Source organism: Triturus cristatus, chromosome 5_2 (assembly GCF_964204655.1).
Source record: "Triturus cristatus chromosome 5_2, aTriCri1.1, whole genome shotgun sequence".
Taxonomy (NCBI): domain Eukaryota; kingdom Metazoa; phylum Chordata; class Amphibia; order Caudata; family Salamandridae; genus Triturus; species Triturus cristatus.
In genome coordinates this window covers 241,566,529-241,582,887 of record NC_140588.1, presented here as the reverse complement: position 1 = coordinate 241,582,887, position 16,359 = coordinate 241,566,529, and the positions used below count along the sequence as shown (strand labels likewise).

General features: G+C 40.0%; 1 long non-coding RNA gene across 1 annotated transcript in view; it reads right to left on the bottom strand.

Moving 5' to 3' along the window:
- Positions 1 to 344: 344 nt before the first annotated feature.
- Positions 345 to 16,359, bottom strand: part of LOC146822841 (uncharacterized) — a 380,915-nt gene continuing 364,900 nt past the window's right edge. The window contains exons 7-9 of the long non-coding RNA XR_014962089.1: positions 2,336 to 2,441; positions 2,135 to 2,238; positions 345 to 1,783 (exon numbers count right to left, since the gene is read on the bottom strand). This is a non-coding gene — a long non-coding RNA (uncharacterized LOC146822841). The remainder of the gene's footprint in view (positions 1,784 to 2,134; positions 2,239 to 2,335; positions 2,442 to 16,359) is intronic.

The following is a 16,359-nucleotide window of genomic DNA, read 5'->3' as shown; positions in this document are numbered from 1 at the left end:
GTTTTCTAGCCTGGTCAGTGCCACTCTTTCATCTCTGGTCAGATTCTGTTTGTCTTGGTTCAGATATTTCTCAGATTTTTCTAACTTGTACAAATCTTCAGTCACCTTTTCATGGAATTTATCAATATTTGGATGGTAGCCCAGATTAGGCACAAACTTGGACTTAGGTCTTAGTCCACTGTCTACATCAACATTTTCTATGATATCTAGATCTTGCAAAAGGGATTCCATCTCCATTTCTTCCCCTGCCTCGATAAAAAGGAGACATTGTATATTGCGAACATCCTCAATGCTATGTGTGACCTGTTCTCTACTCCGTCCCTCAAGAGATACACCACAATTTCGATCTTTAAAGTACTCCTTTAATTTCAAAGTTCTTATAAATTTGAACAAATCAACATGTACATCTGATAAATCTCCAGATTGTGTGGGACAGAATCCAAGACCTTTACATAGCAAACTGTGCTCATCAACATCAATAGATCTGTTAGATAAATTGATAATTTCCAACTTTGTATTATCCACATTAGCATCAGATGGAGTTGTGATATCATCATTTCTTTCTTGGATTGCACTTATGGCTTTTTGGGTCTCAATGTCATTTTCTCCTGCTCTGTCTGTCTGCCTTTTGTTACCTTTTCCTTTCCCTCTCCTCCCTCCTTTCCTCGTTTTGGAATTTGTTTTTTGCGTTGATTGCTGCTGATCTGAAGTGTAGCCAACTCTTTCTGAAATGATGTGGTACCCTCCCCTAAAGGGGCCTCTCCCTGATTGCTACCTGATGCAGCACTACTACGTGAAGATACTGAGATACTACTCAGTGATCGCGTATCTTCAAATTCTTCCCTTCCTCTTTTCCTGTCTTCAGATACCTGTGCGGAATCATACTTTTTAACAAAAATGTAGATTCTCCCTTCTTTGTAGTCGCAGTCGTCGCGCCGAATCTTTCTCATTTTTTTATCTTTAAGATATTGTTGATGACTCAAAATTACCTTTTTTAGAATTTCGTAATTCTTCTCAGTTAAGTCTTTGGCTTCCAATGTCTCAATTTCTAACTCTACTGTTTGAATCTCTGATAGCAGTTTTGCCCCTTTATCAATCGCATGTCGTATTAGAATTTGCATCATGACTAATGAGGCATTTTCCAAATTTGTTTCCCATTCTTTGAGTAAGTCTGCACTTAGATCCTCAAAAGTAGGAAAAATTAAGATGCGCAGTCCTCTTGGGAACTTTTTATTGTCTATATATTGTTGGAGTGTAACTCCATCCCACCATCGTGCCAATTCTTGTTTTTTTAGGCGTTCTAATTTTAGGAATAGGGCTCGTAATCCTTGTTTACCCGTAGTAGTGGGTGTGGGGGCATAGGGGTGGCACTTCTACCAAAAAGATCCTGCGCTAACTCCTCGCGTCCGTCATTGAAACGTGACATACTAGTTGATTAGAATATATATAGCAGTAGTGAGTGCAAACCAGTCCCGAAAATAATGATATCAAAAACAACCAAAGGTGATGGACTTAAATAGTAGCACCTCACTTTTAATAATGCTGCTGCCTTATCTGGCTGTTAGTGCACAATAACTCCAGCACCATTCACCTAGTGGTGCCTCAGAAGAGAATCTCTGACAATTTATTCACAACAAATGGAGGTGCACTGAACATAAAATAGAGAGTCCAAAGTGTTTTTCTGTTTCTTTGTTTGACTTTTATTTCATAGCTGATAAAAACACAACAACAGCCAACGCGTTTCGTTCCTTTAAAGACAAATTTTAACAGAACTTCTTCAGGGCTGTAACAGAATAGAAAAGACATTTTTATAACACTCATTAAAACTGACGGACGTACACATATATACAAACATTAAAAAAGTTTTTTGTTTTAGATTATACAATTATATAAAGATACAAAAATGGAGTCATTATGTACATAAGATGCCCTAAAAACAAATTTATTTGTTGGCGTTCTTTTACATATTTTATAGTACCCTATTTATATATGTTTCTTCAAATAGACAAATTAATCACTGTACTATGTTCAAAGATCATATTGACAAATTCTTTAAAAAATCCAAAAGAATATTTCATTTCTAAATTTATATATTCCAAAACTAAGTCTCGAAAGGTAAAAACTATTATCTCACCTCAAAATGACAGCAAGTCAAGTATAGGCTTTTTATTTGATGATTGGTAAATAAGAAATAGACAGCAAATCCCACATCAGGACATCCAAAATATCAGAATTAATCTAAAAAATTAAGACAAAGGAAACCAAATTAGAACAACCTGAGCTTAATAACAAGAGATTTCAAAGAGAGGGGGTTGAATAGCACCATTTATCTCACCTTCGTCGGTCGCAGAAGGTATAAATGTGTCTAGAGAGCCAGTGATTCAATATTAAAGATGAGGAGGTCCAATATAATGATGGCTATCAGATTTCTTAATAAAAATCTAAAGCAAAAACAAAAACCAGTATTGAATCAAATATAATGGAGAGACAAAATAGAAAATCATTGCTTCATGAAATAGGAATCTGTCATTTTTTACTTGTATTTAAGTGCCACAAAATCCTCCTGTCGGTGCCTCCGGTAGCAGCTCATGTACCACAACGGGGTACCGACAGAGAGGTGAGTAGGGCAAGGGATATTGGTGCAGTTCAGCAATAGCAATATATTGTGGTATACCCTGAATAGGCTTCACATTACTAACGAGTGTCTGGATGACGGCTGGTTTTATAACCAGCCCGCTTTGGGAATGCATTCTGTATCCATTCACCTAGGAGCGTAGTTCTTTTAAATAACACCTAGTGCGCATTATACCCGAGAGTTTAACGCTTATAATGAGCGTTTTTATCATTTTTAAGAAATCTAGCCCAGACTATATGCATGACAAAGCGCCCTGCAGTACAATATTCAGGCTCTATCTCTGGCCTGAGTTCTTATGTCATCTACAGCGCGCAATATGCTACCGCATCCTAACAACCAGCACCATGAGATAGTGCGCATTACACTCAAGAGTTTAACGCTTATAAGGAGCGTTTTTTTAGTTTTCAATAAATCTAGCCCAGACTATATGCATGACAAAGCGCCCTGCAGTATAGTATCTCTGGCCTGTAATCTAATGTCTTCTACAGCACGCATTATGCCACCGCGTCTTAAACAACCAGCACCATGATGGAGTGCCCTGGTTCTGTTGCAAGGTTAATCATAGTTCATCATCTTGCCCAACAGCGAGCCAAACTAGCACGGACCTAACCCTTAGTACTATGACACTCCAATCAAATGCCATTTTGAATTGGGTATTATTGACCAAAGTCCCACTGGGAAATGAATCAGGTAGTCTAATATTGCCAACATAAGCTACTTTAACCTTGTAATTAGCTTTGGCCACCAAAGAATAAGGCGAGGTACACTCCTATCTAGTTAAGGTCCGTCTTTCACAGTGTCTCTATCTGAGAGGTTCACCACCAGCACACCCTTTTGTTCTTTATAGACAAGTGCTCACACTACTTTTCACTATTGCGTGACACATGATCTTGTTTTTGCAGTGTGGGGCCCCCCTTCCCTGAGTTGCTACCAGGTTGAGGTGGGTCTAGTTATCCATTGGTCTGGGTGAGTAGATTTGAAATGGGTACCATATTTGTACTTACTGGATATGATAGCAATCCATGTCCACTAACGTTGACAGTATGAAAATAATGTATTGCAATGTTTTTATGACTTGTTGCACTTTGTCTTTGTGTCTCACATTTACAGATAAGTTCCAGTAATACTGAGCTTTACATTGGATTACTGGTTTTGTATCACTATATTCACTATTATTGTTTTACTAATTGTTTGACACAAGCAGCAGCTTTGTTTATTCTTTATGGTCCTGATTAAAGCCTGGATACTTTTAAAGATCAGATAGGCTGAAACATGTCGGCCGACTTTTACATTTTAGCTGTTTAATCTACACTGCTTTGCACTGCTTTTTAACCCTGCCTATCCAGACAAGCCAATACAAAGTTTTTTGTCCCCACTAGGTAGTTTTAGAATCACATTTACCTTTTCACTCACATTTAGTGCTGCACCCTCACGACACCTCGCGCTCACATATGGGATTTTAGCATCCTCAACAGCTTAGGACATTCTAAAACATCCCAGAGCTCCTACCTCACAGTGAGGGAGTTGAAGCCCTCAGTGGGACTAGATTTTCCCACTGGGAGGAGAAGCCCATATGATGAAGCATGCCACCTATGGTGGGTGAGGGCATTCATCCTGAAAGGGATTGCTCCCCTTTGGGGTTTTTCTGAGAGACACAATTTCACCTTCACCCAAGCATCAACCATATAATAAAAAAGAATGGGAGGCTGCATTTTTACTAATTTAGCAGCCATCCACTGAAATCCTCTGCCTATTGATTGTTACCTGACTGCGGACCTCTTCATGTTTCATAAGAGGCTAAAGACCTGGCTATATCCTTTATAAATTGACTCTGGTGCATGGTGCCCTGCAGTCTTCGAATCAGACCCGGGTTATCCTCCACGAGAACGAATTGTATCGCTTTATAAATACAGTAATTAAATAAATATCCCGCCTTGATCTTGACTGAAATGCCACTGACTGCACCAGCACTAGCAATGAGTCCCTGATACATCAGAAGCCAATACTGTTGTCCGGGGCTATTATTGGAATAACCTAATGCTGGCAGAAAGATGAATAAACAGAACAAGGATGGGTGAGGGAAAAGGGGGGACTCCTTCTGTGCTCCCCAGCCCGCAATCAGGATTCAAGTTCCAATGTTTTGGTGCCAATATGTGTCTTAAAGCAAAGCATAGAAGCATCAGGAGTGAGCAGTCATTGCAAAGGAGAGGGAGGGTCATGAGCAAGCTACACTAACCATGTAAATAGACGGTTCTCTCAAATGAGAGGTCACCTTTGACGCACATCTAAATAAGGTTAACATTTGGATCGACTTTCACTTGAATTTGTATTTATTTTATTAGAAAAGTGCAAAAGATGTCAACACTAACTAAGTTCAATGCACCCAACCACAACATAACATAAATACACTAAAAGTAAAAACCTAAAGCTAGTAAAGCCAAAAAAGATATTAAAATGAGCAATATGCACATTAAGCCACAATAAGAGGTTCATCCTAAAATAACAGACAAAGACTGGACTAACCTCTGGAAATAGCAGTTCTGAAGGTAAAATAAGTAAATACTTTTTCAATGTATATTTAAAATACTTGTATGAAGTTAATGGAAAAATATGCAGTGTGTGTATTTTATAGTGAAGTGCCAGCCACAGTGAAAAACTTAGCACTCAATTTGGAGGGACAGCACAGAAATAACCGCTCTAGAAATGCTAGCAGAGTGATGGTTCCTCTTTGGTTTTTTAAACTAAAATTATCTTACCAAAGAGCATAGGCCTTGTCCCCCAACTAGCATTTAGAATGCAGCACAGATAGAAAAAGGAAAAACGAGGAGAAATTAAACCATTTCTCCTCTTTGCGCCTCCCTAATGCCACCACTGGGGTGGCGTTAGGTTCTGACTCATTCCCAGATTTACGATGACTCCTAAATCTGGTAACGCTTCAGGTTCCATGGGTGTTGCTTGGAAACACCCACAGCAACACTCATGGAAAGCCCCTTTCACACAGGTTACTGCCTGAAAGGGGCACATATTTTAAGGCCATGAAAAGCCACATAAAGTGGCTTTATGTGGTCTTGAAAAAAAGGCAGTGGCACATTGCGCCACGGGAAGGCAAAATAATTGCAGCGTATAGCAAGAGATAGCAGCTTCACCTCCTTACAAAGGTATTCTTTCCCTGGTTCCTCATTCCCATTGATTGGAAAAAGAAGACAATCACCCATTATGCAGTATTTGTGAGTACACAGACGAGGACGAAATGATGGCACCATAAAGTGTCACCATTGGCGACAAAGGGAAAATTACTTGATGAAATTATCAATGAATTGTCTTATCAAATTTATTTAGGAGGTACGCCAGACTATCCAAAAATTTGAGTGGATTCAGATGCTTTTCTCTGGCTGCCTGTGCCCTTCAAGCTCCTGTTAGCAACTTAGCCTAACTGGATTGTCTTTCCCACAATTTGCTGTAGAAGTCTCGGCCGTATCTGTTTGCATTTATTCCTGTCAAATATGTGATGATGACAATGGTTATACTAGAGTTGCAAAGAGCTCATAGTGGTGGTGAAGACTACGTTAGTGTAATGTTGACTCTAAATAATGAAGACCAGCCATAGCAACACAAAGCTTATCAACCAAAGGAAGATATATTTTTTCTTTAATTTTAGGATAGATTGGAAGGAAGAGTTTCTTTTCTTCCGAAGAACGAAAAAGGAGATGTCTTATCACACACGCACGTCTCTAGCATTTTATAGGAAAAACAGCTGCTTCCACCTTTGCCTCAGCAAAAATGATATACCCCTACAGAATTATGGGAGTCAATCATACATTCCCAGCATTTGAGTAGGAATCAAATCTCCAGAAAAAAAGCCGAGAGCTTAAAGACTGATTTTAATATCGTAGTGGAGAGTACTTACCTTTATAAAATGCAAGATAATCTAGGATCTAGGTTAAAAATATCTGAGTCACATCCTTACTTCAATTTTCAAAGAATGGTAGTTGAGACAAGGGAGTAAGATGGCAATGTGCTTAATTTGAGCCAGTGGCAATATTTTTTGGGGAGCAGTAGTTATTGTTTATCATTAGATTTTGACCCAGAACAGGAGAGACAAATACAGAAAAGGGGAAAGAAGGAGGAAGTGAAAGATAGGAAAACAGTGACAAAGAGAGAAAGCATTAATGAAAAATAAGCTAATAGAGTGAGGTAAAAGGACAGGGCATGTATGGTGGTGGATGAAGGAATCATGAGCAGTGCAGAGGGGGGCTTCTTTTACTATATTTTGACACACAGCAGCGCAGCAAGCCTTCCTGCTTGTCTGCTTTGCCTCAAAATAAAACGGCAGGAATGTGTTGTATCTACAAGATGTGGCGTATTCCAGTTCTTCTCCCCTGCACCAGCGCACAAACAGCAGTATAGCACCAACGCAGACACCCTTGTGTCACGTTGCAAGGGTGCCTGCATTGCAGGGATGATTGTTTTCATGCAGGAAGGGACACCTTCCTGCACAGAAGCAATAATTGATGTCATTTTACTCTTTCTATGCATGCTTCAGAATGCGGTACACAAATAAGGAGGAAAAACGAAAAATAAAAGTATTTCTCCTCGTTGCTCCACTCCTGCACCTCCCATGGATGTTATGGGGCCTTGTAAATATAGGCAACCCCATTGCTCTGCCGGTGCATCAAAAAAAGTGATGCACCGGTGGCACAATGGGCTTGTAAATGTGGCCCTGAGTGGGCACTTTCCTTGTTCATGAGGTACGTTGGCGGCATGTGAAAAAATATACCACAAAAAAAAGTCTGGCAAAAGCACTGAGTACAAAAATGACTACCACTTAAATACCAGCTGTACATATACATCTGCATACATAAATTTGGCCTGAACTTTATGCATTTATCATTCACTTGACACTACTACACAGTTTTCGTGCAATCGAGCAGAGTATCCAAATTGCTGTGTTGTGTTACATGAAAGAGAAAATATAACGCAGAGACACATCAACTAAGATTGGCTTGGTGCTCGTGTCATCCCCTACATCAGTGAACAAATGCACTCACTGGTTCAATGTAGAATCTTGCACAGTGGCAAGTGTATTGTCCAGCATAGGTTTTGGGGTTTTGACGAGATCGCCTGTCAAAAAATGGCCCATGAGCGCAAAGAGGTGCTCAGTGGATTTTGCACTCTGAAAAGGCCACCTGTCCACCACAGAAAAATATCCCTGCTGCTGCTTTGCCTCATGCTCGTGCTGACAGAGACCATTGGGAAATCTGCCCCCAAATATGTTAGGTCTGGAATTGGAGAAGTATATTAACCCAACCCGAACTCATACATAAAGTGAGTTTTATTTGATTTTAGGAATTAAATACAGCTTAACATATATTGAAATATACAGATTGTCAACTTTTTGTCTATATTTACAATCTATATTTTTATAAAATATTATTTACCTACCTTTGTTCCACATGGAACTAAGAAAACAGGACGGGCACATCTTTGTTACACTTTTTCTTGTCCTCTCGTTTGAAATAGAAACAGCTAATTGATTTGACTGTAGTCCAGTCACATCAGTAGGGCTATGAGTTTGTCGTGGAGGAATCTGCACTAAGTAAAGTATTTATTAAGGTATCTAATAAATGTAATATTCAGCAGTAACATGCAACAGTGGGATAAATCTTCTGGGCACTGTCATTATATATATAAATGCTTTAAGAGCTGGGGAGGTAAGGAACCATAAATGTTGTTTTGATACATATCTTCTATAGCTCTGAATAAGTGGAGGCTATCGACCCGGGCAGCCGGCGCTATGGGGATTTTTTTCCTCAGAGTCTATAAATCAAAGCTGGCCAATACACACCGTGGTGTATAAATCCGGTTATCCCCACTTGCACAGTGCTTAATTTGTAAAGAAAATAAGTGCCAGGGCTCTCATCAGGAGGTTTACTACAGCTTGCACCACATAGGGTCTTTGCCAGTGCTGCCAATGACAGTAACAACACAACTAGTAACCATCACTCTCCTCCAAGTGTGACAATTCGGACTATTGCAGGCCCCTGTAGCTACAAGAATGGCTTGGGCAGCAGGAAACAGTCATTTTTAATGTATACTGAATTTATAATTAACTGTTGTTGTGTTCATCTCTAAACTCGTCAGGCAGCGCCACCTAGTAGCAGACTCTCCCAGGCACTGGTGTTGACAATTAAGTGCCTGTGCCAAGTACCGGAAACCACCGGCTCAAATTAAGCACTGCACTTGCAATTCATCCACAATGCAGTTACCAGTAATTACTATTAAACTCAGTACATACGGGACGTTCCTCATGTGACATAGGAAAAAATATCCTTACTTGCCCTTACTGACCAGTTCTATGCACTGATAATGCATACAGACCCTTAGTGAAATTATTTTCCAGCACACTGGTCAGTACTTTTGCTCAATGTGGGTTCTGGTACAGGTGATGGCTAAAAATTCTCTCTTTTTTTTCCAGGCTCCCATGGTGTGCCGCATGCCTTCATTGATCTTATGAGAGCTAGTGATCTTGTTGCCCTTGAACTGTTCATTCACAGGACTATCAACTTGCAAGTAGAGCATAAAAGATCTTCAGTGGAGCAAGGCAAGACCCCTGCATGCTAGTGAGGGCTCTCTGGTCTGCGTGCGGCAGATTGATCATTCCATTCCAGTGGGTACTATCTGCGGATCTTGGCGAGAAGGCTCTAGGTTGGTGGTTCATGCAAGGGAGCCTTCTCTGAGAGCCCAGGTCTGCTAATCTGGCTCACGAATGGGATATAGTGGATAACTATCCCTTGCAAAACTGAGATCCTATTTTTCCCTGTGCTGTGTTGTAAACGTGGAATTCTTTAATGCCAGAGGACATTCCTCCTTCTCCATGTATAATTATGATACTTTGTTATCCCTGGAAATTGTGTATATTAGCTGTTTGGTTTGAAAATAGTAATTTCAAATAAAACAACTTCTCATGGTTGGCTTCAGGACGTGACACTGCATATCATTAAGGTCTAACCTAAATAGAGAGTACACTGTTTTAAAATGCACATATTCATCAAGGTAGATCAAAAATAGATCCATCCCTAGCAAAAATTAAACTATACCTCTGTCATGTTCAAAGGCAGGATCTATGCCGGTTTGATACTTCTGGGCTACAGAAATGCTCGATGTGTTCAAATTAAAGTATTGCTATTTGATCATGGACACTCACCAGGACTAATCCCCTTCCCCCTCTTATACAGGGCTGTCTTAACAGCACTATAGGCCCCCAGGGCAATGCAATGCACAGGGACCTGCCTACACAACCACTTACAGGAATAAACATGTTTACCAGAAAACTAGTGTTAAATTCTGGTATGCATGGGGCCCCTATCCACGTGAGGCACTGGTTCAACTGCCCAGTGTGCCCATGGTTTAAGATGGCACTACTCCGATACATCATCATTATTGAGCATTTGACAAGTTTCATTCTGAAAATAATAGTTTCATCTGCGATCGAATTAAGTCTGTTTTGTGTATGTCTGCAAACCCACTAACCACACTAATACGGAGGAAGGCCTACTTCATATTATCATTATCCTATTGAATCATCCAGAAAACCACATACCATATACAATGCATAACAGCTGTGAATTTATATCCCAATGGGGAAATTATGTCTTGCTTGGGAGATGCTGAGAAGGTGCCTTGTTGGATGAGAATAACAGAATAAAAATACAGAACTAACCAGATGACCCAAAAAAATCGACTGAATCCATTCGTATGTTGGGCATTTTTGAATTCCTAAAGGGATAGAGAATCTGGGCTCTGTTCACATAAGCTAAATTTGGTTGTAGACAAAAGATTACAGCCAAATGAACCTATTTATACCTCGTATGAATCCACAAATGAATGTGCGATGCTAGCGCAGATGTCTTTGTCACAAGTGAAGAGAAAGCTGCAGCGGTAAATCTCACACAGTAGTTGGGAAATGGGTTTTCAGCAGCATTGTTTGTTTTGGAACTTTGGGAATGCCCACAAATATGTATTTTTTGTGAACATTCCCAAACTCCTCTCTGACTTCTTCCTACCCTGGAATTGGGTGAAGATTTAATCCAGCTAAGAATGGAGTAACATTCCTTCCAAATTGAGAAGGGAAACAGGTCTCCCTCAAATTTGGTGGGAGTGTAAGAGACGTCCTTTCTCCATGGGAAATAATGTTTTCACACAGAGAAAAAAAATGCATTTGTACACAAGTCTCTTTTACTCCTGCGTGGAACTCTCCACTCTGGAAAACTACAATTTGAGATCAAATGAGCTTTGAATAAACATCACAAGACATACTCATGAGTAAGACAGGAATGTATATGAACAGAAAAAAACTGCAAAATTACCCTCAAGGTGAGGCATAAAGTCTATTTGTGAACTTTTCACTTTTTTTCATGATGTAGGTCTTGACGTGGGTACAGAATGTTTAAAAGCAAACTAGTTTTGCTCTAGGTTGCCCTAGGCAACCCTGCTATCTGTGAACAGCCACATGCTGCTCCTTGTCTTTCCCCACAATGCTCTTTACTCAATTTACAAGTGTTCATGATAGCACTTCTTTTGTATTTTATAAACTTTAGGGCAGATTTACAAGCCCCTTGCGACACTTTTATGCTGCGGTTGTGTTACTTTTGTAACGCAGCGGCGGTGTAAACAATGTGCCATGTTGCGACACATTTACAACGTGACGCATCTAGGGAGATGTGTCACGTTGTAAAGCCCTGCGCCACATTATACCTGCATCAGGCATAATCTATGCAGGGTGGGAGTTCCGACGCAAAAAAGCCTTGTATAAGTGATGCAGTGAAATCTAAAAGATTTCACTACCCCACTTCTACTACGCCACTGCGTCAAAACCTTACGCCTGCTTGAAGCATGCGCAAGGATTGACACAGCACAATCGGAATAGACATTCCTGAGCATTGCTGGAGTTGCGTCATGCTTGCGACACAACTCCAGCAATGCGTTACGTTTACGCCAACAGATGCATGATGCATCTGTCAATCCTTGCGCCACGGTGCGCCGCATTGTAAATGCGATGCATCCATGGTGGCGCAAGGGTTTTTTTGTGTGTCACAAGTAAAGTAAACTGACGCATCTCTGCTATAATGCAGAGATGCATCAGTTTCTTGTAAATCTGCCCCTTTGAGTGCACAGGTCATACTACTCAGTCACTCCAGGTTCATATGATGAGAGGGTCTGTGCCATGATTCATCTACCGAATGCTGTTTAAGAACATGGCATTCTGCAGGTGGATGTCTGTATTGTGCATGTCTCAGGATCTTAATTCAAACAATGTCCCCTCATATGAGCACAATCCATTTTATTTAGCAGACATACTGAGGGTGACTCAGGCAACACAGTATATTTGCTTATTATTACACATCTGTGCATCCTTGTGGCTAATGTGAATCCACCTAGTACAGCAGGGCCGGGATCCCCAGCGATTTCCCAGCTTTTGATAGGGCTTGGATTCATGTGCTGTCAGAAGCTGAAGAGGGCTTCAGGCAAGTCTGCCTCATGCCTCTGCTGCCCTACTTCACTCCTTGCTAAATCCTATGTCCCGTGCTGGATTCCTGCACCTATACTGCATAGGAGGAGTACCCAGCAGAGTCAAGGTAAGTACAATTAAAATAATTCCCAAATTGATGCTCTGCATTTGTGAGTGAGAGTTTGTGAGAGTGAATGTGTGAGAGTCAGTATGTGTGAGTTTGTGTGCTTTTGTGTCTGTGAGAGTAAGTGAGAATCAGTGAGAGAATGGGAGTATATGTAAATGTGTTTGTGAGTGCGTGTGTGCAACTGAGAGTGAGTTAGAGTGATTGAAAGTAAGTATGATTGAGAATCAGTAAGTGAATGGGTGAAAGGTACAGTCTGTGGGAGTGAGAGTTAGTGAGATAGTGTGAGTGAGAAAGAGTGGCAAGAATGAGCTTCCATGAGAGAGGAGGAGTGTGATAGAGTCAATGAGAAAGAGTGAGAGTGACTATATGGGTATCTTTGTGAGTGTGAGTATCAGTGAGTTAGAGTATGAGAGAGTGAGAGCAAGAGCACAAGAGTCAGTGAGTGTGTGTATTCGAGTGAGAGAGAAGAAGTGAGAATCAATGAGTGTATATAGGTGTGTGTGTATCAGCAAGTGTCTGAAATTGAACATGTATAAATGCTTATGAGTATGATTGTTCATAGATGATTGAGGGAAGGTAAGCAAGAATAAGTAAAAGTGAATGAGAATCAGTCTAAATGAGTGAGAGTGAGTGTATGGTTGAATATTTGTGGGAAAGTGACTGTGTTTTGGTGTGTACCCTGTTAGTGAGTGAGTGAGAGAGTGAGTGAAAGTGAGGATAAGTAACAATGAGTAAATTATGGAGGGAGTGAGTGGGAGAGGGTGAGAGGGTGAGATGGGCTGAATGGGGAAATGAGAGTCAGGTAGTGTGATTGGGTATAAGGAAGTAAACATTTTTGAGTGAGGGTTGAAGGAGACAGTGACAGTTTGAGTCATTGTATGTGTTTTTGAATGTGCAAGCAAAAATGAGAATCAATAAGTGAAAGGAAGAATGTGTGAGACAGTGAGAGTGAGTGAGTATGTGTCTGTGTCTGTCAGTACATTTGTGGGAGTGAGCATAAGTTAGAGACAGGGTGTGCATGTGAGTGAGTGTGTCTGTGTTATGCTTAGGGGTGTGCCACTTTCCACGACACACTAGAGGTCATTCTGGGCTCATGAAAACACTCATGCACTACTACTGGGTTGGCCTATTGGAGTTAAGCAATTCTTGTGGCAAAAAGGAGGGCCTGGAACACTAAAGGTAATTACTGAAATCAGGAGACATGCATTGCAAATTCATGGTACTATTATACTGGGTAGAATTATTGGCCTGAGGGATAGAAACCTTGATATTTGAGCGAGAAGAGTCACCCAGGAGAAAATGCTGACAGTGACATACTAAAGGCCTTTTCGACATACAGAGCAAAATTCTGGTACTGGCATATTGTATATAATTCTTATTATGAATGGTCCCTGTCACACAAACCTGGCAAATGGACACTGGAGGTAATTCTTACCAAATAGGGGGACCTCACACCAAATTTTGAAGAGTGTGCCAACATCAGGAACCTTTTAGACTGTATTGGCACAAAATGAAAATATCCAAATATTTCCTTAGTCCCTTTTCACAACCTATAGCTTTAGAACAAAGTCATGTGAACATGTTTTTTTATATGTACCATTTGAATACATTTATTTAAAAAATTGTCGGGGGTGGATAATCCATCAAGCCCCCCAAAAACAAGATGGATAAACTTGCTATGCTCCCTTGCTGGAATACAGGGTAAGCATTACACCCACCACTTCCAAAGATCAATAGCAGCTTCTGGTTATGGTGTTCCATTCAGAGTGTGTTTTCAGGTTCATTACATTAAGTGTTTGCCTTTCTCGCTCCTTTTCCCATTTCACTGGCCTCTTTAAGTATGGCTTACACTTTATGTCAATCTTGAAATATGAAAAAACAGCATTTTCTTTCCTGCTCAACTAAAAAGGTTCTGAAGGTGGAAATGGATAAACTGGCCCTAAGTACAGATGTGATGTAGTTTCCCAATATTTAAGGAAAGAGAGACTTTGCCTCACATCCAGACTAGGCAAAAGTGACTTTGATATTTGAATAAATCAATGAGTCTGGTTGCCAAAAACCATCACAGTTTTATTTTCTGCCTCCATTGTTGTTCTCAATGTCTTAACATGGTCTCAAATCTGGTGATATTAGATATTTCATCATGCAGTTTGCTCTGGTCTTTGCTCCCCCGCCCCCCAACACAAGTGGTGTCTCACACTATAAGGTTCATGCTTCAACATTTTCCTTTTATTTATGGTGTCCACTCATATTTGCTAAACGGTTAACTTACTATGATAAAACATTTCTGGTACTTGTTGCATCGGTTTCTATTTACTGCAATATTGTAATTCCAATATAACTTTATGTTACATAAGTTACATTAATGTTCTTCCTCCACTAAGCATACTGCAATAACCAAACTAAAGTTAATTACAGACTTGTAACATCTCATTATTAATTGGTTACTCGGTAAAATCAGATCAACACCTACGAAAACGCAATGATTAATCTAATTTCAAGGACTATGGATTCTTGTACAAAATTAATTTGAAGCCAATTTTCTACCCATGGGTTAACTTTAAATTACTTTCTAAAACTGGACTGACATTGAATTCAATTATTTGATTTCATTTCACCAAGTTCCTTTAGTCTGTTCTTGTCAAACACAGCTTCTCTTTTTTGACATTACCGATGCCCTCAAAGTGAATATGCAATAATCTTATGGATTAAATGTTCTGTGGGGGATGTGAGAAAACTAATTTCTGACATACTTTCACCCAAGTTTACTTGCTACTTTTAGTAATGTATGTAGAGCAAAATATAGAAGCATAATGGCTTAAAATAAATCAGGTTGGTATTTCATATTTTTACTATTTTAAGTCATCACTGCCTTGGGGAGGAGCAAACCAGTCACTAAATACAAATCCAGACCAACACCTAGAATTAAATCCATCCCTCAAAGGCAATTTTTGTTTTGCATATATAGTTATGAAAATGCAGGTGTTCTTTGAAATTGCATTTCCTAATAAAAGTGGCCTCTTAGAGCAGCCCACATACGATCCACCTTGCAGTGATCATATACAAATAATTAAAAAAGAAAGAGGAATTGGATGGACACTTTAAGTACTGATGGTCTGCTGTACTGTACCCATTGCTTTGTATATTTCACCAGTGTGCATTGGGCTTGCATATGATTTTAATAAGTGGCCCTATTTCCTTGTAACAGAAAGAAATACAACTTTCGACGCTTTATTTCCCAGACACTACCTATAGTGGCCCACTATACCTCGCTATTCAAATGCTTTTTAGGAAGTGTAGTTAAAAGGGATTTTCTGTAGGGGGTGTGTGGAACTCACAGAGGAAATCCACAGAGTTACATAAAAACTCAGTGAGATTCTGCTGCGACTCAAGAGCAGCCAATTTTCGGCATGTCGTGCTACTTGTGTTGATTTTTACTGCCAGGAGCTTGTTCTGCACTGTAAAATTTGCACAAACGAAGGCTTTGCTTCTTTCTGCCGCACAAGTAGATTTTCTACTTGAGTGGAAGCTTTTCAACGCGATTGGTAGCAAAGTTATGAGTAAGGCAAACTCTGCTGCGCAGTGGTTCCCTGAGTTTTTCTGCAACTCCGTGCTGCAGGCATAGCTTGGACTGGGCAAAATTCTGTGAACTCTGCCAGCTGAGTGGAGTTTACTGCCACGCCTAGTTTTCTGGTGAGCATTCCACAGCAGAAGCAAGGATAAGTAAGATATTGTACAAAGACCTGCCTATCAATGATAACAAAAACGCTCTATTGCTGCTTTTTTTTCTTTCACATCTTGCAGAGATTGCCCTAGTCTCAATCTCTATTTCTCTGTCTACATTTTTTCTAGTTTTCTAGAAAGCTTACTTAGTAGCACCATCGTTGTCAGCAGAGGCAACAAATTTGTGGAGGGATCTACTTTTTAATCTTTGAACACAGAAGCCATGAAATTTGTTGGAACTCTAAAATGTTATATTTATCCTTATTAACCAGGGTTATCTCATTCAGTGCAGATAAATGATGGGTAGAATACTGAACAAACCAGACATTCACCCCCAATCAAGCTAGCCTGGCTGAAGAACGGTGA